This window comes from Euprymna scolopes, chromosome 40 (genome assembly GCF_053919585.1).
Source record: "Euprymna scolopes isolate OS-2025 chromosome 40, ASM5391958v1, whole genome shotgun sequence".
In the NCBI taxonomy this organism is placed as follows: Eukaryota; Metazoa; Mollusca; class Cephalopoda; order Sepiida; family Sepiolidae; genus Euprymna; species Euprymna scolopes.
The window spans coordinates 12,601,326-12,623,254 of record NC_136521.1 but is presented as its reverse complement, the minus strand read 5'-3'; the positions used below and the strand labels follow the sequence as shown (position 1 = coordinate 12,623,254).

General features: G+C 34.5%; 1 long non-coding RNA gene across 1 annotated transcript in view; it reads left to right on the top strand.

The window, feature by feature from the left end:
- Positions 1-5,342: 5,342 nt before the first annotated feature.
- The window catches only part of LOC145265714 (uncharacterized), a 29,588-nt gene continuing 13,001 nt past the window's right edge, over positions 5,343-21,929 (top strand). Inside the window, exons 1-2 of the long non-coding RNA XR_013864685.1 lie at positions 5,343-5,608; positions 20,450-20,539. This is a non-coding gene — a long non-coding RNA (uncharacterized LOC145265714). The remainder of the gene's footprint in view (positions 5,609-20,449; positions 20,540-21,929) is intronic.

Below are 21,929 nucleotides of genomic sequence, written 5' to 3'. Positions count from 1 at the left end.
TTCTTAGAACTGCATACCTGTAGAACTCTCTTCCATTTCCCTGCTTTCCAGCTGACTCCAATATGATCATCTTCAAGTCGTCCCCTTAAGTAATCCATTCATCCAAATTTCCACTACTAAAAATTCCTACGATATTGTCCCATTGACTACTGTACACTCATTGACCCTTATCCTCGAGTGGCCTCTAGGCCTTGATAAGTGGCGACTCCTTTGTAAAAAAAAAAAAAAAAGAAAAAAATTTATAGAAACGTGAAAAATGAAAGTTTATTATTTTTTTTATTGTTTCATAATAGCACAAGAATTTCTGAAACTAAAATAATTTTTAAAAATAAATTATTTCCATATGGTTTCGTATTTCGTTTCATGTTTAATGACTTCTGTTCCATATTTAAGGAAACCGAGTCCACTTCTGGTATCTAAACTTTTAGTACTGAATTTTTGGATTTAGCCGCTTGGAGAAGAGCATAGTGTAGTATCAGTTCTATTGTCATGAAACCATTTTCCCAGAGATTACAGGTCCTGGATATGACCTAAAACTATATCCGATGGTGAGGCCCCACCTTGCGGGCCTTGGGGAGTGTGGAGCCACCCTTTAATTGCCATTTCTCCCAGGTCCACTCTGACCCGGAGTGGTAGTACCTGTTAGGGTTCCAACTATGGGTTAAATAGAAACCGACTTGAAAACAATAAATATATTCTACTAAAAAATTTTTCTTCAAAATCTTTGGATTCGGCATTAAATAACCCGAAAAGGGTTGATATGCCGTAAAACAAAAACAACCAACCAACCTCTTCCTCTCCCGACCTGAACCCGCTGGACTACTTCGTTTGGTCATACGTTAAGAACATCACCAACATGACCTCCCACAACACCAAAGCCAGCCTGATCGCTACCATCTGCCGAGTATTTGCTGAGCTCCTGCCGGCGCTAGTAGAAAAAGCATGCTCCCAGTCACGGACCCATATCAAAGCAATGATTGAGGTTGAAGGCGGCTACATTAAATACATGTCAGCTCTACTAAATAATCAAGCTACTTGAATTTATTTTTTCAATAAAAGTTTTAAAATAAAGCTGTAGTATTGTTTTCTTTAGGGCGTCAAATTTATCGTTCCACCCAGTAATTACAAGACACCTTCTCAACGACTGAGTGCCATGGCTAATGATACACTTGTAACGTTACACACGTTTACACACATGTTAACGTGTTGGCACTCGGGACCCAACACATTGTAGACTCCGTCGCAAGGGACAATGACAAGGAAAAACTTGACCCACTTTTTTTCCATTGAAACAACATTTATTTATTTACAGATATTTTCCTGAATAAAACGTGATTGTGATGTGAACACATGTTCTTCTTTTTATATACTTTTCTTTTCTTCCTCGGTGTGACGTCATCTCACACATGGCTCAGTCACTTGCATACAGTTGCCATACACCCGACTGCACTCTGTTACACACTAGCTGAAAGTACTTTTCTCAAGCTCCTAGGCTTAACATTCATAAACAACATGAATTGGAACAAATACATTAAGGTACTCACCAAAGCTGCTGCTAGAAAGGTGGGCTCTCTCTACCATGCTAGAAGGCTACTTGTACTTGAGAGCATCCTGTATCTCTACAAGGCCATCAATCACTCATGTATGGAATATTGTTGCCACATTAGGGCTGATGCGTTTGCCACTAGTTTCTTGCTTCTAGATAGGGTTCAAACGAGAGTGGCCAACCTAATAGGTCCCACACTATCAGTTAAACTCCAACCTCTGCCCCATCACGGAAATGTGAGATCCCTTTGCCTGTTTTACAAGTACTTTAATGGTAAGTGCTCAGTCGGACTCAACTAGTACCCTCTCAACGTAAATTCCTCTTGACAAACTCGAAAAGCAGCAAAATTCCACCCCCACACTGTAGAGATCTTTAGATGCCGGGAGGTTTTGTACTCAAATAGCTTCTTCCCTTGAACTGCTAGACTTTGGAATTCCCTCCTGGGCTCCTGCTTTCCTGACTGTACTGACATGCAGAAGTTCAAATGTAATGGGAACAGACATCTAGCTGCCCAATTCTCTACATAGTATCTCTGCAAATCTGGTCTAAATACTAAAGTAGCCCCTTATGACTTAGTGACACTGTGCCTCGTTTGAGGTAAGAAATAAAACAGTAAAACTAAGGCAAAGAAACTGATGAGAATTCTGATGTGGAGGAAGTATATCTGGATGGTGAAGTTATTGAGAAGTTTATTATTCTTGATATTCATAAATAACCTTCCTGATAAAATTGTTTCCGAGATGGGTATATTTGCTGATGACACTACACTCTATAACAGGCAGCAGGGGAAAACAAATGAACACATATCTAAGGAAATGGCAGAAACACTAGAGGAAGACCTCCAATCTGTAGTGGAATGGGGACAAAAATGGATGGTCGCATTCAATGCTGCCAAAACTAAGCGTGTTTCCTTCAATAATTACAAGAAACCTTCTCTACCACCAATAGCAATAGCCAAGAACACCTTACCTTAAAGTACTTCCTTTAAACTACTCGATCTAATGTTTACAGGGAACATGAACTGGAATAGATACATTGAGAGCATTGCCAAGGCTGCTGCAAAGAAGGTGGGCTCTCTCTACCGTGCTAGAAAACTACTTATGCCTGAAAGTACCCTGCACCTCTATAAGGCCACCATTCGCCCATGTATGGAGTACCGTTGTCACATTTTGGGCTGGTGCATCTGCTACTAGTCTCTAACTCCTGGACAAGGTTCAAAAGAGAGTCGCCAACCTGATAGGTCCTGAACTGTCATCTAGGCTTCAGTTTCTGTCCTATCGACGAAATTTTGCATCCCTCTGCCTGTTCTACAAGTATTTTAATGATGAATGCTCTGACAAACTACAAGCACTTGTATCCCCTCAATGTAAATACCCCTGAAAACCAAGACAGGCAGCTAAATCCCACCCCTTCACAGTAGAGATCCCTAGGTGTAAGAAAGCCTTCTACTTCAATAGTTTCTTTCCCAGAACTGCTAGGCTTTGGAACTCCCTTTTGGGATACTGCTTTCCCAAGTGTACTGACATGCAGACGTTCAAGTGTAATGTGAACAGACATCTTGCTGCCTATCTACCTTGATAATATCCCTGCAACTTATGTCCCCGATAGTAGCCCCCTACTTCAAAGTGACACTGTGCCTTGTTTGGGGTGAAAATTGAATAATAAAAAAAAATCTTTGTGATACCATTGGCGCATCGGGTGGAGCAGGTGTTAGTCTGATTGCAAGAATTAGAAGTTGATGGATTAAGTTATGGTACCCATATTACAGCTAATTACACAAATGAAACAATACATTTTTAATGTCAAGGGTGTGAGTTCCATATAGAAACGTTGTTTTAATTTGAATAAAATAAAATACGCATCAAGTGCGCTTGAAAGCCAAATCACAACACAATATTAGTAAAATAAACAAATATTTTACTTGTTTGAAATTTATAACAAATATATTTCGGAGGTATACTCCATCTTCAGTATGCTGTTTTCTTTCTTTTTTTCCTTTTCTTCTTCCTTGCCATGTTGAAAAGTTGGAGAGAGAAAAGTCTGGTTGTAAAGAGTAACGCGTTGTATCTCAGCAGTTGTATTTTGAAACGTTTGACTTGTTCGTAATTTTAACGTATCGTTCTAAGGGAGCTAACTCTATTATACCAAGAATTGTAAGAAGAAAAAAAAAGAAGTTTTTTCAACTCCTTCATTTTATGTAACAAAGTTTGGTACTTGTTAGGAAAGAAGCGACCGAGTTTTCTTTGTAATATGTCATTTTATGCAAAAACAATATTGCTTACTTACTTGTCATGTCGAAAATAGTAATATATCCAAAAATTACGAAAATTCATCAAGTAGTATATATTTCTACATATCCATAGTTAAAAGTAATTTTTACGGAAAATTGAGGAAAATTGCATTGCATTTTTTTCGTATATGTTTTAAGCAGACAGTGAAACTTTCAGACACAGGGAACATAATCCAGAACGCATATTTTAGATTACATTGTAATTGCGTCTAACTTGTGTAGCCGATAGCGATAGACTTTTTATTTTTATTAAAAACACAATAGTTGTTTTACTCAATGAATTTTCGTAATTTTTGGATATATTACTATTTTCGACATAGATTTTAAGTAAGTAATATTGTTTTTGCATAAAACGACATATTTAAAAAATCGATCTGTCGCCCCTCTCTAAAGAAGCACCAAAAGTTTTATAAGATTAATGACGAAAAAAGAATTGAAAAATGCAACGAGATTGTAATTTTTCTTAAACTTTCAAATAATTGTAAAAAAAAAGAAAAGATTTTTAAACTTTATTAAAATAGTGTTACTTCCCTTAGAACAATAGGTTAAAATTCTGAATAAAGTGTAGTATCTGTTCTGATGCTATACTTCAATTTCTTGTTCTCTGTTAGTGGAGGAGAAATCCTTCACGACTGAGATAATTTTTGGGTTTGTATTACTGTACACATAGATTCGAAAAAGTGGTCAAAAATTAAAATATACAACAAAGAAATATTAACAGTAGCTATAAAAGTTACTTTGCAACCTACCTGAATAATTTATTAGTGTTTTTAAGTAGTTTTAAACGCTGTTTATTTGATACCAAATATTAACTTTTTACGAGTCGTAAGAGTTCAAGATGGCCCAAATTAATACCCCCCTTCTTCTTCGCAGAGAGAAGCCTCGTTTTCAAATTATAGTTCGTGCATATTTTGGTGGGGAGGAGCTTGCCTCGTTTTCAGCACGTGTCTCTGCGGACATATGTCTCTGCGGACATTTTGCGTTTACATTTTTTAGAAGTTCCGTCCTCATAATGAAAGTATTTGTAAACATTACATTTAATTTAGATATTTATTGCGCACAAATACTTTTGAGTTTTTTTTTGTTTTATTTTGGGAGGGGGGGGGGATAACATATAAAGTGGTCAAAACGGTAAATATTTTTTTAAGTTTACATTTTCAAGAAGTTTTGGTACTAGTGCAGAGAGTGACCTGGACGTAAATAATAACGCTATTATTTAAAAAGCCAGTCTTAACATGGGGAGGAGAGAGTGTTTTGTACCTATTCTATACTTTAACCTTACAATTGAATAAAAAAAAAACACACCATAAAACTTTAATTAAATTTTGAAAGACGATTTGACACGGTAAGTTTGGGAAAAGGAATTATCAATAAAAAACTAGACAAAATACGGTTAAAAACTCGCTCAATATATGTTTCCGTGACATAGGTTAACATGTATTCAGTGGGTTTTTAACAGTATATTGCATATTTTTTATTTTCAACTCCTTTTCCCAAACTTTCATTACGAGGACGGAACTTCTAAAAAATGTAAACAAAAAAAATGTAAACGCAAAATGTCCGCAGAGACATATGTCCGCAGAGACACGTGCTGAAAACGAGGCAAGCTCCTCCCCACCAAAATATGCACGAACTATAATTTGAAAACGAGGCTTCTCTCTGCGAAGAAGAAGGGGGGTATTAATTTTGGCCATCTTGAATTCTTACGACTCGTAAAAAGTTAATATTTGGTATCAAATAAACAGCGTTTAAAACTACTTAAAAACACTCAGGTAGGTTGCAAAGTAACTTTTATAGCTACTGTTAATATTTCTTTGTTGTATATTTTAATTTTTGACCACTTTTTCGAATCTATGTGTACAGTAATACAAACCCTAATTTTTATTTTTGTTTCTTTTTCTCCACATTAAAAAACAACCCTGTTGTCTAACCTTGTCCTCTGGAGAGGCATTGTAAATCTCTTTATCTCTCTCTCAGCCTCTTCTCTTAGTTTCTTCTCTTTCTATTAGTTTCTTTCTCGTTCTCTTCCTTTCTCTTAATCTCTCTCTCTCTCTCTCTCTCCCAATATCAAGGAATATTGTAACATGCATTTTAGGAGTAAAAAATATACATAAAAAAAAGGCATCGCATAAACAAGTTTTGAGATAATGTAACCGATACAAGGGAAGTAACTGTTACGATAAATTATGGTTCTGTTTCGTTATGGTAGTGAAATTCGAAAAATTAAATATTGAATTTCAAGTGAAACCAATGATATCTATCAAATTGTCATGTCGCAGTAATGGAAATATCCAAAAATTACGAAAAACAATAAAGTAGAAAATTAATTATTAATGAAAACAGTTTTTGAAGAAAATTAGTGAAAATTAAGTTTTGCTAAATTGGCCAAATATTTTCAGTTTTCGAAAAAGATTTACCTCCCTTTTTTATTTCAAAAACTATTTTCATTAATAGTTTATTTTCTACCTTATCGTTTTTCACAATTTTTGGATATTTTCATTGCTGCGACGTAACAATTAAGTAGATACTGGTGGTTTTACTTTCAATTCAATATTTCAATTTTCAAATTTCGCTATAATAACGAAAAAGAATTGAAATTCTTAGTAAATTGAAAACTATTTCTATGATTGAACTTTTCACCCACTTTCACCCATGTTTTAAGGACACAAGCAATCCGGTAAATGATGAATTCAAAGACGTAAATATGATAAATTAAAAAAACAAACAAAAACTGGATTGGCAATAAAAATAATTGGGGGGGGGGATTTTGCAGCATACGCAAGAAAACGAAATAGTGGTGAAAAACAAACGAACAAACAAACAAGCAAACAAAAACCTTCCAAATATATAAAAAATAAATGTTACCAAAAGCAGGGTAAATTACTCTTTTACCTACCCGGATAAGTTTTGTGTGGTTTAACATATTTTAAAGCGTCAATTTAATTTGAAACACAGGTAGGGCCAAATTGGTAAGTTCTAATGATGACAAGATGGCTGACATCAGACATTATTCTGAGAAGTCCCAATAATAGCTTAAATTATGAAGCTAAAACAAAATACTGATAGAAATTCACATATCACAGTGACATTTAAGAGATGGATTTCTAGCAGTATTTTGTATACTTTTCGAGTTTTGAGCCATTACTGACACGCTGAGGATGGCATGTTCTTGTTGGGCATCTTGTTGTCAGTTACTACTTTTTTTTGAACAGAATAAAAGCTTTAAAATACGTTAAAACACACAAAAAAAAAATTATCCAAGTAGGTAGAAGAGTGTCTTTGATAACATTTATTTGTTATATATTTGCTTTTTTAAAACCATTTTTGTTTTGTTGTATATACTGCAAAAACCTCCAGTTTTTTTTTTGTTTTTTTTTAACAATATTTAACGAAATACCATCTCGACTTAAAATTTATTTTCTATCATGTCATCTAAAAAAAAGAAAAAAAAATGTGTTTGAAATGTATAAAAAGAGTTTTTCACAAAATAAAAAGAGTTTTTCACAAAAATGCCAATGTTTTGCCTTTTTTTTTTTTTTTTAATGTTTTGGCGATTCGGAACTATAGGCAATCCAAATTGGTGTCAGTTGAGAATCGCTTGCAGATGTACTTACAAAACCGTACTTCCTGTTTTAGTTTAAATTCATTAGCAGCCATTTTTAAGTTTTTTTTTTTTAAATTTTACACCAAAAGTACTTTTGTTTAAAAAATATTTCAATCAAAAAAAGAAATGTTCACACACAAAAATATTTCAAATAATAGAATATATGACTCTTGAGATAATAAAAATTACAAAAGCAAAATCGACTAAAAAAAAATTGTTTGGATTTGATTATTTAAAATGCAGAGGTGATAATCAAAATTTGCGCCTTTTTTTCCAAAAATGTGTGGACGCCTTTAAGCAGCAATATCTTTAGATACATGTATGAACAGAACAGATTAAAATTAATCTATCGTCTTGTGTAGTTCATTATTAAAAGTCTATTTGTTTTATTAAACTTAAGTCTCATATTGTTTTTTTATCCACTTTTTTTTTTTTTTATATTTTATTTATTCATAAATTTCTGCATAAATGATCTTCCATAGAAATTGACCCAAACACACGAAATGATGACGTCAGTAGTACTTATTTTGTATAATAATGACGTTTTACACAACGGTTTGAAGGTACCTATTGTTATCAAATGCAATAAACATAGGGTAGGGTTAGTTTAGAGTTAAGTAGGAGTTAGGGTAAAACGCTGTTCGTTTTGTTTTTGGTTCAGAAGCTGGACTAAAACCTCCCTCCACACTTCTAAAAAATACAACTTTCTCAAAAAAAAAATCAATTTTATTAATTTTTGTTAAAAAAATATTTTTCACAAAAATAAAAGTACAATGATTATTTTTCTTACTTTGGACGCCGGTTCGTTTTAATTTGTAATATTCTGTCCGTTTGCGTAATTCTGCATCGGAAAAAGTTCGGTTAAAAAATTATACCGGTGTTCAATTTAAAACTTTCATGGATTATTTCCCTTTATCATTCTTTTGACTATTTATCTCCCTTTGATTTAAACTAACTTTTCCCTCCTCCCCCCTCCTCCTCCTACTACTACTTTCGATCATTTCATGTTACTAATGCAAGGGAAGTAATTTATCTCACTTTTATGGTTGCATTTGGCAACAAATATTTTTCAACAGCATAAAACCTTTTTATTTACAAAAACAAAGACTTTTTTTTTATCATACAGAAATGGTACATTTTTACTTTTCCTACCCATACGTAATTTACCCCCTCAAATAAATCAAATTATACTTTTTAAGCGGCCTGAACAAAGTACCGTAAAATGAACGCATATTTATACGAGATGCCTTAAATAAGTTTCCAGACTTTTTTTGTACAGACATTTAAAATGGTTATAGACTATTGAAAATTCAGTATGACTAACCAATTATTATGATTTCAGGTTGAAATGAAGAGCTACAGCAGGGGTTGCAATACACCCTACTAAAGCCTGATTGTCACAACTGGTGAATTTAAAAAATGCAATGTGAACATTTTAGAAGAAGGATATGCAATAAAATGCTGTTTTAAACTTGGAAAAAAATGCCACCGAAACGTACGGAATGCTTCAGACTGCTTTTGGACCATCTTGCATGAATTGAGCATTAGTTTTTGAGTGGCATAAGCGATTCAAGAAAGGCAGTGAGTCTGTGAGGGATGCTGAGAGGTGTGGGAAGAGTAAGGAAGTCAGAACACCAGAGTTGATTGGCCAAATAAAGAATTTCATGGATAAGAACCGTAGTGTGTCTATAAAGACAATAAGGGCACAGTTTGATGCCAATATGGGAACTGTACACAAAATTATTCTCAAGGAACTGAAGATGCGGAAGACTTGCGAAAAGTTTGTTCCAAGGATGCTCAGAGAAGATCATACAAAAGACGTTGTCTTGACGGCACGAGCTGATGAAAGCGGGATCTACTGCTATGACCCAGAGAGGCTGTCGTTATGAAACAATTGAGGGAATGAAAGCGGTTGTGACGCGCTTACACAAGAGAACATCTATGAAGCTTTCCAGAAGTTGTTGCAATGGTACAAGTGGATTGCAGCCAGAGGAGATTACTTCGAAGAGGACCAAACCAGAGTTTCATGTACGTACATAAAAGTGCTGATACGAAAGAAGTCTGAAAACTTATTAAAAGCATCTCGCATACATATATATATATATATATATATATATATATATATATATATATATATAATATAAAAAAATACAATTAAATTTACCAAAATGATCCAAGATGGTAAAATTAAAGTATATTATAAATATTACAGAAATAATATTTATAAAATTATCTCAGGCAGATGTAAAAGCTCGATAAAACCAAAAAGGAAATAGAGCTTATAATATGAAGTAGAAGTAGAGTGAAAAGCACATCTTATTTTTCTTTTATTAATATTATTGGAATCTTTTCCTTTTTCCTTGTACACATTTTTGTGAATTATTCCATGGATTTCTGCCTTTGGATTATTATGGACCATCTTCTTCCAATTACGGGATTTCCTTGGATTTTACTTGTACAAATGGAAATTTTTTTAACTTTCTTGAAGTTTTACATTTGGATTTTACCGTCACTGGATTTTTTAATTTCCACCAGACTATCCATTCATGTGTAATCACCTTTTTCTTCACTATATTCCCTCTGCTTCACTTATTTTGTTTTCAAGTAAGATCTTTGACTTACTTGTTGCTTCATCAAATACTTCTGCATGCAAAATCCGATCCGCATTTTGCTAATTCCTACCCTCTGATGAGAAGGAAAGTATTTCTTCGAAACTCCGCAGATTAAGGACTATCCATTTATCTAGTGTTTCCTTTTCAGATTAAATATGCTTTTAATTCATTTCAAAGTGTTTTTAACATATTTTATTAACTGTTTGCTCATATATATATATATATATATATATATATATATATATATATAAGGTACGGGCAAAATGAATGCCAATGCTCAGAATGTATAAACATTTTGACCCCTCCCTTTACTTAAAAATTCACCAAAAATCAGGCAATTAACCAATTTTAATGAAATTTTCAGTATTTATCAAATAATGATCATGGAATATAATGAACTAATTATTTTTATTTAAATCTTAGTGGAAATGTATTATTTTGTTTAAACAAAAAAATACCTTTACCAAAGTTATGGTTTTCAGTAGTAAATAAAAAAACACAAGAATTTATTTTTGCTTTTTTTTATATAGATAAAGCATCATAATTTGTAACAATAAAAAAAAAATTATAATTTTTACAGGAACATTATGAAAAAAGCCCTAAAGACCATATTAATGAATTCGATATAACTTGAACAAAAATGAATTTCTCGAACTACCGATATTACCATTGAATTAAGCATTATTTATTGAATATTTTCACACAAAAAAAATGATAATAGCAAAAATATTTCTTTTTTTTTTAAATTACAGATTTCGCATAAGTTTTATATGCAAGATTCTAATAATTTCTTTGCTCGCAAGAACGTGAAACTTTCGGCGTAACATAATTTTTACATAATATTGGCCACTAATTAAAAGAAAATTAATTTAAAAACATAAAAAATAATTAAATGAAAAAATTATAAAAATTGATACAAACGTTCAGAATAGGAATGTACGGATGACCGTCTAGGGGGAGGAGGAGGAGGAGAGAAATCTCACCCCCCTACCTCCTTTTACTATCATGACTTCATTTTGAAATAGCGTTTTGATTCGCTGAAATTTTGGCCTTCCGTATATTCGTGTATGTTCATGTTTACAACCTGTTATCGGTTGCGTTTTGCCGAACGGAATAATTACTTGCTTTTGGAGGGCTAATTAAACTGTATTTTGTATAAACAAGGTGTTTCTTTTTTTTTTTTTAATTCAATATCTTAGGACTACTTTACTAATTATCTTTGAAATAGACTCAGAAAACTAATATTAATTTTTTAAAGGATTTTTACAATGAATTTCTTTAATTTCAAAATTAAGATGAATTGGTTAGCTCGCCGTGAAAACATTTTTCATAACTTTTTTTTTTCACGTGTACAAAAAAATTATGATAAATCGGCTTTCAAAACTAAGTCCCCCTATTTTTGCCCGCTCATTTTTGCCCGTACCTAATATATATATATATATACAGTGGCACCAAAAAGAATTCGTACTAGGCTATTTAAAAAAAAGAAAACTGCAAATTTAAGCTAAATTAAATGTAACTATTTAAACAACCTATACCCCATTTGATTCGCCTTTTATTCCTCTATGATTTTACCTGTTCATATTTGACTTTTAATTGAAGTATCCTAGTGTTCACGTCAATTTAAAAAGATTAATTTCAAATCGAGAAGGCAAAAAAGAAACCCCGCATAATGGAAAATTGCTATTTAAATGTAACTTTTTTTTTTTTTTTTTTTTTTAACACAGTGATCACCACTTATCAAGGCCCGGAAGCCACTCAGGGATAAGGGTTATTGCAAGTACATTACGTTAGTGTGGAGATTTGATGGAGTTTAGAACATTAATGCAACACAAATACAGCAGGAACACAATGAACTCGTTAATATTTAGTAGCATAGTCCTTTTGCGATTTGACAGCCTGCAATCTTTTGGGCATTCCTTTGCAGCAATATTTTGGTAAAAGGGCATCCCACTTCTCTTTACTTTTTGTCCAAATTTGAAATTTTATCATTGCGTAGAACAGCTTGATTTAATGCCACTTTTTTTTTAATTTTTTTTTTACATAGGCATCACCACATTATCAAGGCCAAGAGGCCACTCAAGGATAAGGGTTAAAGAGTGATCAATAGAAATTGGACAATATAGTAATCATTAGTAATGAAAATTTGGTAAATTTGATAACTTATATGGAACGGTTCATCAAGAACTTATTTACGTTAGACTTGAACACAACCATATTGTAGTCAGCCGGAAAGCAGGAAAACGGAAGACAATTTCACAGGCGTGCACTTCTAAGAAAGAAGCTTTGTTCATGGAATCTACGTTTAGGTTTAGGCACAGATAAAGAGTGGGGGGAATTATTGATAGTGTTTACAGCTAGACGAGTGTTTCTTGTGAAAGTTTGGCGAGGGGGGACCATAGATTGAAGCTCAGTCGAACACTTTTTCCACAGTTTTCGATAAGATTGAGGTCGGAATATAGTGCTCTTCAAGGAACCTCTTGATATTATCAGCTGTGTGAATGGGAGCATTATCCTGCATTAAGATGGGGTTATCATCCAAATTCCGACCAAAGTATGGTCGAAAATGTTCAGTCAGCATATTAATGTATTTGGTTGAATTAATTCGATCTTTCAAGCGAACTATAGGCTCTGAACCATTGGTACTAATAATGTCCCATACCAAATCTGAACCTCCACCACCTTGCAACATTGAAACTATGCACCTAATATCCTAATATTCTTTGTCTTTCCTCTCACAGACGTACTGCATACCATCACTGCCTAGCTTATTGAACTTGCTTTCATCACTAAAAATCACTTTCAACCAATATGAAGAGTCATGATCTTCATTGTATTTGACAAAGTCCAGACAGCGCTTTCAGTTCTTTACAGAAATCATTGACTTGCGTCTTGCAACAGACTCGCAAATTAAATTCATTCAATCTGTTCTTAACTGCAGTTTTTTTCTCATTATCTACAGACCCTAACTAGGGACATTATTAATAATCAATGGAACAATGAAACAATTTAAAGTAAAAAATAGACTCGTCTCCACAAGAGCATAGTCTCGAAGCTAAAATTGAAAAATGCTGACGCAGTTTATAGAAAAAAAAATATTTAAGAGGAGTGTGCGTACTTTTTAAATAATAATAATTGCTGAAGCAGTTGTAGCAGAGAAGAGATCTCCCTGTGAGGTCAAGCTAGAGTTAAGCTAATTTACATATAAATCGACTCACATAAAAGTCGCTCAATATATGTTACCGTGACATAGGTTGACATATATTCGGCGGGTTTTTAATAGTATTTTGTATAGTTTTTTTTATTTATAACACCTTTTTCCATACTTACGGTGTTAAAGAGGGTGTGAGACGCCATCTTGAATTTTCCAATACATCGGTAAACACTGTATGTTTTTCGAGCTGAATAAATATGTTACATTGAATAAAAACACAAAAAATATATCCAGTTAGGTAGAAAAGTAACTTATCTTGCCTTTGATAACATTTATTTGTTATATATTTGTTTTTTGATAACTTTTTTCGAATCTATGTGTACAGTAATACAAAGCCTTTAGTACTATTTATTAATTGTAACATTTTATATTTTGAAAAAAAACAACTTTTTTTTTTGTTGTGCAAATTTCTCTTGGATAGCTAGTCCATAAAATTTTCTTTTGTTAATTTGATCCATTCGGGATATAATAAGTAACCCATCTCAAGGAAAAACTCTACGACTGGACGTTATGGAAGAAGTCACCAGTTTAAAGCAAGTTAGCTGTGACACTCACATTGAAAACTCGACGACTGGACGTTCATTGATTCAACCAACGCATAGGAAACCCGATCAATACAAACGATGCACATCGACATGGGTACAAACTCGCCTGTACTTGGCATTGCAGACTCGCTTGCAAGTTTTTGCGTAACTGACTTTAACCTTATTGCTTAAACTCTGCAGGTGCATTTGCAGACTAAGAAGGTGCGGATTCACTTGCACTCGCCCATTGCTTTTAACCCACCAATGAACAATTGTGCAGAACTGCTGTATGGCGCTAACCTGGCTTTACCTGGTACAATGTTCACACCTAAAAATTCATCCAACACAGACATCTCGTTGTACGTCTCACGGCTTCAGACATATTTTTGAGATTACCTCCCCTGTGTCCTCGTCCACAAATGATTTCAGCACATGTCCCAAGAGATATGGATAAATGGACTCGTGTATTCATTTGAAATGACGCGGTCCATGGACCTTTGAGACCTCCCTATCTGGGGTCATTCAAAGTTTTTGCAAGAAAAAAAATATTTCAAGCTGAATATAAATGGTCGTACTGAGATGGTGTCTGTGGACAGATTAAAGAAAGCCCATATTGAGTGCGAAACCACCGTGTTGGATGCGCCTGACGCAGACATTTTCAACCCTTTACAGTCACCGATAAAAACAACTGAACAAACAACTGAACCATACAAAACAAGAGCAGGGAGGACAGTCCATTGGCTCAAGAAACTCACAAGAGATTACTGTACCTAAATTCTACGGTCACCTTCTGCTGCAGACGCATCAGTGTCGAACGGTGGTGATATCCCCACAACCGTTCTTGGTGAGGAGCCCTGTAGCAGAGAAGAGATTTCCTTGCGAGAGTTAAGCTAATTTACATATAAATCGACTCCCGCAAAGAGCAAAGAGCATAAAACCGGTTTACGTCTAAATGCTATCTGAATATCCGCTGTAACGAACGGACCTTGCTAAACAGTTGACGATTTAAAAAGAAAACATTTATTGCATTTCACCCCAAACAAGGCACAGTGCCACTTTGATGTAGGGGGCTACTATAAGGGAGAAAATTTGTAGGGGTATTATGTAGGGAGTTGAGCAGCAAGATGTCAGTTTACATTACATTTGAACTTCTGCATGTCAGTACAGTCAAGGAAGCAGGAATCAGGAAGGGAATTCCAAAGTCTTGTAGTCCTAGGGAAGAAACTATCAGAGTAGAAGGCTTTCTTACATCTAGGGATTTCTACTGTGAAGGGGTGGGATTTTGCTGCTTTTCAGGTTTGTCAAGGATATTTACGTCGAGGGGATACAAGGGCTTGTAGTTCGTCGGAGCACATTCCATTAAGATACTTGTAAAACAGGCAGAGGGATGCAACATTTCGTTGATGGGACAGTGGTTGAAGCCTAGTTGATAGTCCAGGACTTATTAGGTTGGCGACCGATTTATTATTGGTTAATTATTATTATTAAAGCGGTTAATAATTGTGAAATAAATTATGAATTTAAGAATGAAATTTTGTTGATATTGCGAAAAAAAAAAAAAAAATGGAAAATTTTTTGTTTTTTATTTGTGTTATTTAATTCTATTGTTTTCGTTTTATTTATACGTTCTTGGATTTAAATGTTTTCTAGGGTTTGTATTACTGTACACATAGATTCGAAAAAGTTGACAAAAAACAAATATATAACAAATAAATGTTATCAAAGGCCAGACAAGTTTCTTTTCTACCTAACTGGATATATTTTTTGTTTTTATTCAATGTAACATATTTATTCAGCTCGAAAAACATACAGTGTTTACCGATGTATTCGAAAATTCAAGATGGCGTCTTATTCGCTCTTTAACACGGTAAGTGTGGGAAAAGATGTTATAAATAAAAAACCGGATAAAATACTGTTAAAAACTCGCTCAATATATGTTACCGTGACATAGGTTGACATATATTCGGCGGGTTTTTAATAGTATTTTGTATAGTTTTTTATTTATAACACCTTTTTCCATACTTACGGTGTTAAAGAGGGTGTGAGACGCCATCTTGAATTTTCGAATACATCGGTAAACACTATGTTTTTCGAGCTGAATAAATATGTTACATTGAATAAAAACACAAAAAATATATCCAGTTAGGTAGAAAAGTAACTTATCTTGCCTTTGATAACATTTATTTGTTATATATTTGTTTTTTGACAACTTTTTCGAATCTGTGTACAGTAATACAAACCCGCTTTGTTCAGTACCCCCACCTCCCAAAAGTCGCAGCCTTTTTCATATTTCCATCCTTGCTTTGTTTGAAAAAAAATATAATTTCCTATCGTCGCATTTAATCTCTAAGTCATAAAAAATGTAGAAAAGTTGCTGCAGCTTACAATGTTTTGATGGTACTCGTACAGTTAAGTCAAGACATTAAAAAATGAAAATATCGAAAAAAGTTTATATTGTACGTATCCGTTATGGAACGAAGTTCTCTGAAAAAAAAAATTCACTTAATTTCAGCAAGCAGTTTTTGTTTTACAGTGAAAAAACAATTTGTTATGATACCGAGCAAAATGTTCGATTTTTAGGAAGAAAAGCTAGTATTAGAAATGGGGAGGGTGTCAGCGCTTTAACTGGAGTTATCTCCCTTTGGCATTTCTAAAATTCAAACAATTTTTTTTTAATCCAAGTTGGCCGCCTTCAACGCGCTCTCATAAAAACGTGTTTTACCGCTGTAAAAAAAAAAAAACAACCCCCCCCCAAAAAAACAAAAAAAACCCAAAACTACTTGATGAAATGAAGTGAAGTTTTTTTTTTTTTTTTTTTTTTTTTTTTCGGAGAACTTCGTTCTATAACGATACAATACAATTTAAACTTTTTTCGGTATTTTCATTTTTTAATGTCTTGACTAAACTGTACAAGTTTGATTAAAAAAAATTAAAACAAAAAAATTTATATCACGTCCTAAATTATACGATGAAAAAATAAATAAACGAATCTCTTAGTAAACGAGTAACAAATTGTAACAGCGCCCATTTATTATTGGTTATTGATAACAATATGATCGCAAATTTATTTTTTGGCTTTGAAAAGATACGATTTTTTAAAACTGTCTCGGCTATTTCTGGGACTATGCTTTGTAGAGACGAAGTCTTTTTTTTTTTTTTTTTTTACTTGAAATTGTTTGATTGTTCGATCGATTATTGTAGCATCTCAAATTTTCTCTTGCAAAAAAAAATGCTTATTTTTGCTTACTTGATGTTACTTATCTCCCTTACATAATCGTCTCGAACTCCGTAAGCGCCTTTTGAAATCCATTTAAACTTTAGTAATTAATTCGAAATAAATTTAGCGACTTACCCTCCTTCCACCCAAATTAAACGTGTTGTTTTATAGTTGAATTTAAAGGGAGCTAATCCTTAAACAAAGGGAGATAATCCGCAAACTTCAAAGGCACGAAATATGTGCCTGTTTATTTGCTTCCCCACGAGAGCTCAGTTTTTACTTAGGGGCAAAATAATCTATTCTAAACTGAGGCACTCTGGATTGGAAAACAAACAAACAAACAAATTGGCTTAATTCAGACGGATTTCTCCTTCACTGACCGAGGACAGGACAGAGGAAGTGTAGTAGTGTGAAAACATGATAAGAATTAGCAGCGAACCGGATGTTGACGCATCCACCATGAGAGACAAAATGAAAAATCGTCTTTTGCACATGGCTCCACACATCGCTTGGGAAGAAAAAAATAAGGTAACCACAAAATAATTATCGACCAATGGCAGAGCTCCGCGCCTAAAATAAACACCTCAAATATCACAGTCACTGGGAGCCAGTTTGCCACTCTAAAACGAAGGTTTTTAAGGAACCAGGAGTGAGGAGGAGAAAGACGACGAAGACGCCGGGCTGCTAGCGCTGATGAAAGAAGTCACTCGCCTTCCAGTTACAAGCCAGGACACGCATCACCGACAGCAGGATGACCGGCCTACCCTAACCCTCTCCATCGTCCAAAAGATAAGTTACATTTTACAAACATTCATTCCTTGTCAATTCATACATACCTACAAACAGTTTACGAACCTTCATTCCTTGTCAATTCATACATACCTAAAACATTTTACGAACATTCATCTCCTTTGTTAAATCACATTCCATCCTACGAACACTTTGCGTCTCCTAATACAAACTGTTAGTAGTAAATAAAGTCGGTTCTCAACCTTCAACATTCGTCTTTAATTATATGGAGTCAGAATCTACACACTTCCAACGTTATTCATTTCATGTATTCTTGGTTGTGGCCTCTATGGCGTCCTTTCCTCCCCATAATCCCTTTCATAAAAACCTTGGCCATAGTAGAACAGATACTATGCTTTGGTCCTAGCCAACGCTAATATGAATTAGGCATTGTTACGTCTTTTCTTTCTGATTGAGTAACTCTTAATGGAGTATCTTCATTTTTTTCCCCCCTATGAATGCTCGTGTTCTTCAGGGCTTCGTTCTAGATCCAACAGTCCAACATTGCTTCTCCTCTATATAAATGACTTTCTAAAGAATATTATCCAGAAAATTAACATTTATTCTGATGATGCCGCAAGCCTGCTTTCCAAGTGACTACAGCATGGTCGTGTTCAAGTCCAATGTAAACAAGTTGTTGAGCCATCACAGTAAATAATCAAATTCTACTCAATTTACACCACCAACTAAGCTGTTATCTCAGAGACCACCGTACACTCATTAACTCTTATCCTCGAGTGGCCTTCGGGTCTTCATAAGTGGTGGCTCTCTTATAAAGAACAAAAAGTAGGGCAGAATAAAGCTCTAAGCTTTGGTTGGGCAACGAATCTAGGAGAAAGAAAACTCTGAAATATCATGGTGTGTAATTCTGCAATTTTTGTATTTTTATTTTATTTTTTATCACATTTTCATCCCAAACAAGGCACATTGCCACTTTGGTGTAGGAGCGGGGGCTACTATCAGGGGGCATAAGCTACTGGGGTATTATGTAGGGAGTTGGGCAGCAAGATGTCGGTTCACGTTACACTTGAACTTCTGCATGTCAGTACAGTTGGAAGCAGGGACCCGGAAGGGAATTCCAAAGTCTAGAGTTTCTGGGGAAGAACCTACTGGAGTAGAAAGCTCTCTTACATCTGGGGATCTCTACTGTGTAGGGGTGGGATTCAGCTGCTTGTCGGGTTTGTCGGGGTATTTACGTCGTGGGAGCACAAGTGCTTGTAGTTCGTCAGAGCCTTCACCATTAAAATACTTATAGAACAGGCAGAGGGATGCTACATTTCGTCGATGGGACAGAGGTTGAAGCGTAGATGACAGTTCAGGACCTATCAGGTTGGCGACTCTCTTTTGGACCTTGTCAAGGAGCGAGAGACTGGTAGCAGATGCACCAGCCCAAATGGACTTTTTATTGTCATTTGAATCGATCAAGAAATATGCGATCAGAGGTTGCATCAGATTTGCTTCATGACGAACTATCCATCATCCTAACCCATCAGTAAAAAAAAAAAATAAAGTTACAACTGTAACGTGACCGTTACTTTTTAAATGTGCCGTTACATTATCAAATTAATTTTGGAATTCTTTTTGAGATGAGTAATTTGCATAATCTATTTTAATTTTTTGTGGACTATTATCCTCATCTGCTAGTTGTTGTTTCACGACGTTTCGGCCAATTATTCCTTCGGGACCCGTGGTGCAGTGGATAGAGATGCGGAAGATCTACAATTCCAGGTGAGCATTGTTTGAAGGTAGCGGTTTCAATCCCACCCAAAGCCAGCCAGAGGATTAGATTGCCAAACCGTGGTGAGACAACTATGGAAGGCTGTAATTGCTGTGGATGCAGTTTGGAGATTCAACATTTCTATCTCGTCGTGGTTAAATCACCTGACGAAGGCCAGAGGCGTAATTGGCCGAAACGTCATGAAACAACAACTAAAAGATGAGGATAATAGTCCACAAATAATTAAATAAAATAAATTTCCCGTTACATTTCAAACTTTTCGGACCCACACGTTGTCTGGTACCGTCGCTAAGGAACAAACAAACAAAAAGCAGGAAAAGAAATAAATCCGACTCATCATTTTTTTTCAAGTGCAAATGAAATACATTTATTCGTGTTTCTTCCAAAACAACGCATTTCATTATTTTTCAAAAGTCTTTTCACAAACACATGTGCTTTTTAAAAGTCCCTCTTGTTGCCATTTGATGCTGGCGCTTGCAAGCACTTTCTAGTATTTGTATTCACACATCCATCTTCCCGGCACACAACTTGCTTCTCTTTCGACCGTGTAGTGTATTTTTCTCTCATTTTCTTGTCACGCAAGTTCGTGCACACTTGCCCACATAGCAGCAGCCATATATGGCAACGGTTAGAAGCTCCGACTCATTTGGGCGATCGGGTTTCGATCCTGGCTTGAGGTAGTTGCTTGTCTAGCCGCACTGATGAGCTGTGAAACAGCGAAACAGTACTGTATGTGGATAACATTATATATATATATATATATATATATATATATATATATATATATATATACACACACGAGGTGCCTTCCATAAGTTTCCAGACTTTTTTGTACAGCATTTAAAATTGTCGTAGACTCTTGAAAATTCAATACGTATTTGCTATACATCTTATGACCAATTTTTATAATTTCAGATTCAAATGACCAGCTACAGCAGGGATTGGAATACACCCCATTAAAGCCTGATTGCCACAGCTGGTGAATTTCAAAAATGCAATCTGGACGTAAGTACATTTTAGAAGAACGATCTGCAATGAAATACTGTTTTAAACTTGGAAAAAAACTGCCACAGAAACGTATGGAATACTTCAGACTGCTTTTGGGTCATCTTGTATGAAGAGCATCAGTTTTTGAGTGGCATAAGCGATTCAAAGAAAGGCCTGTAAGGAAGGCAGAACACCAGAGTTGATTGGCCAAATAATTTCAGGGATAAGGATCGTCGTGTGTCTATAGAGACAATAAGTGCACAGTTTGATGTCAGTGTGGGAACTGTACACACAATTATACACAAAGAACTGAAGATGTGAAAAATTTGTGAGAAGTCGTGCAGTCGACAACTCCATACTTGTGTTACATGTCCCCTTGGGGTCCTATTTGTAAATATTCCAGGACATCAGAAATAATCCGAGTGTCGAGAGGGTCAAGAGAAGTTCTCACGATTTTGATTTAGAAATGCTGCCTATAAACTTCAGGGGGGTTACGTCAATCATCGGTGCATTTAAACAGAGTTCGCATGACAATAGTCTACCCAGAGAGGTAAAGGTGATACCTTTAGTTTAAAAAAAAAAAAAAAAGCGTTAACATAAGCCTTCTTTTTTCGAAAACTCATAACATACGAGTCAACGACAATTTAAATTCCAAAGTCAAGCAATAACCCCCCCCCCCCAAAAAAAAACCCAGAGCAGTTGACAGTCTTTCAAGATGGTTAATGCACGGACACACTAAAGCTGATTCATTCGAGGACTTTCGTAATTTCTCTTCTTTTTTTCTACGTTATCACTTGCTGGAGTCCCCAAATAATTTAACAGTCCCAAAATTTATATTTAAATTATATATTTCAAGCAAGTAAAATATTTGTTTATTTTCCTAATATTGCGTTGTGATTTGGCTTTCAAGCGCACTTAATGCATATTTTATTTTATTCAAATTAAATCAATGCTTCTATAATGGAACTCAAACCCTTGACGTTAATCTTGCGTAGCCAACGCCACATTCCAACATTTCAAAATACAACTGAGAGACAACGCGCGGTTCTTTACAAATAAACTTTGTATTCTCCAACTTTACAATATGGCAAGAAAGAAGAAGAAAAAAGAAAATAACATACCGAGGATGGAGTTTGACTCTGAAATATATTTAAATTATAAATTTCAAACAAGTAAAATATTTGTTTATTTTCTTAATATTGCATTGTGATTTGGCTTTCAAGCGCTCTTGATGCGTATTTTATTTCATAGTTCATATTTTAAAACAAAATATCGTTAGAAAAAAAATAGTCCATAAATATTTTTTATAACTTATATTTTTATATTTGATGTAAAATAAATAAATAAATAAATAAATACCAACCCCCTGATATTTGATTAAAACAAAAAAAAACAAACAAACAAAAAA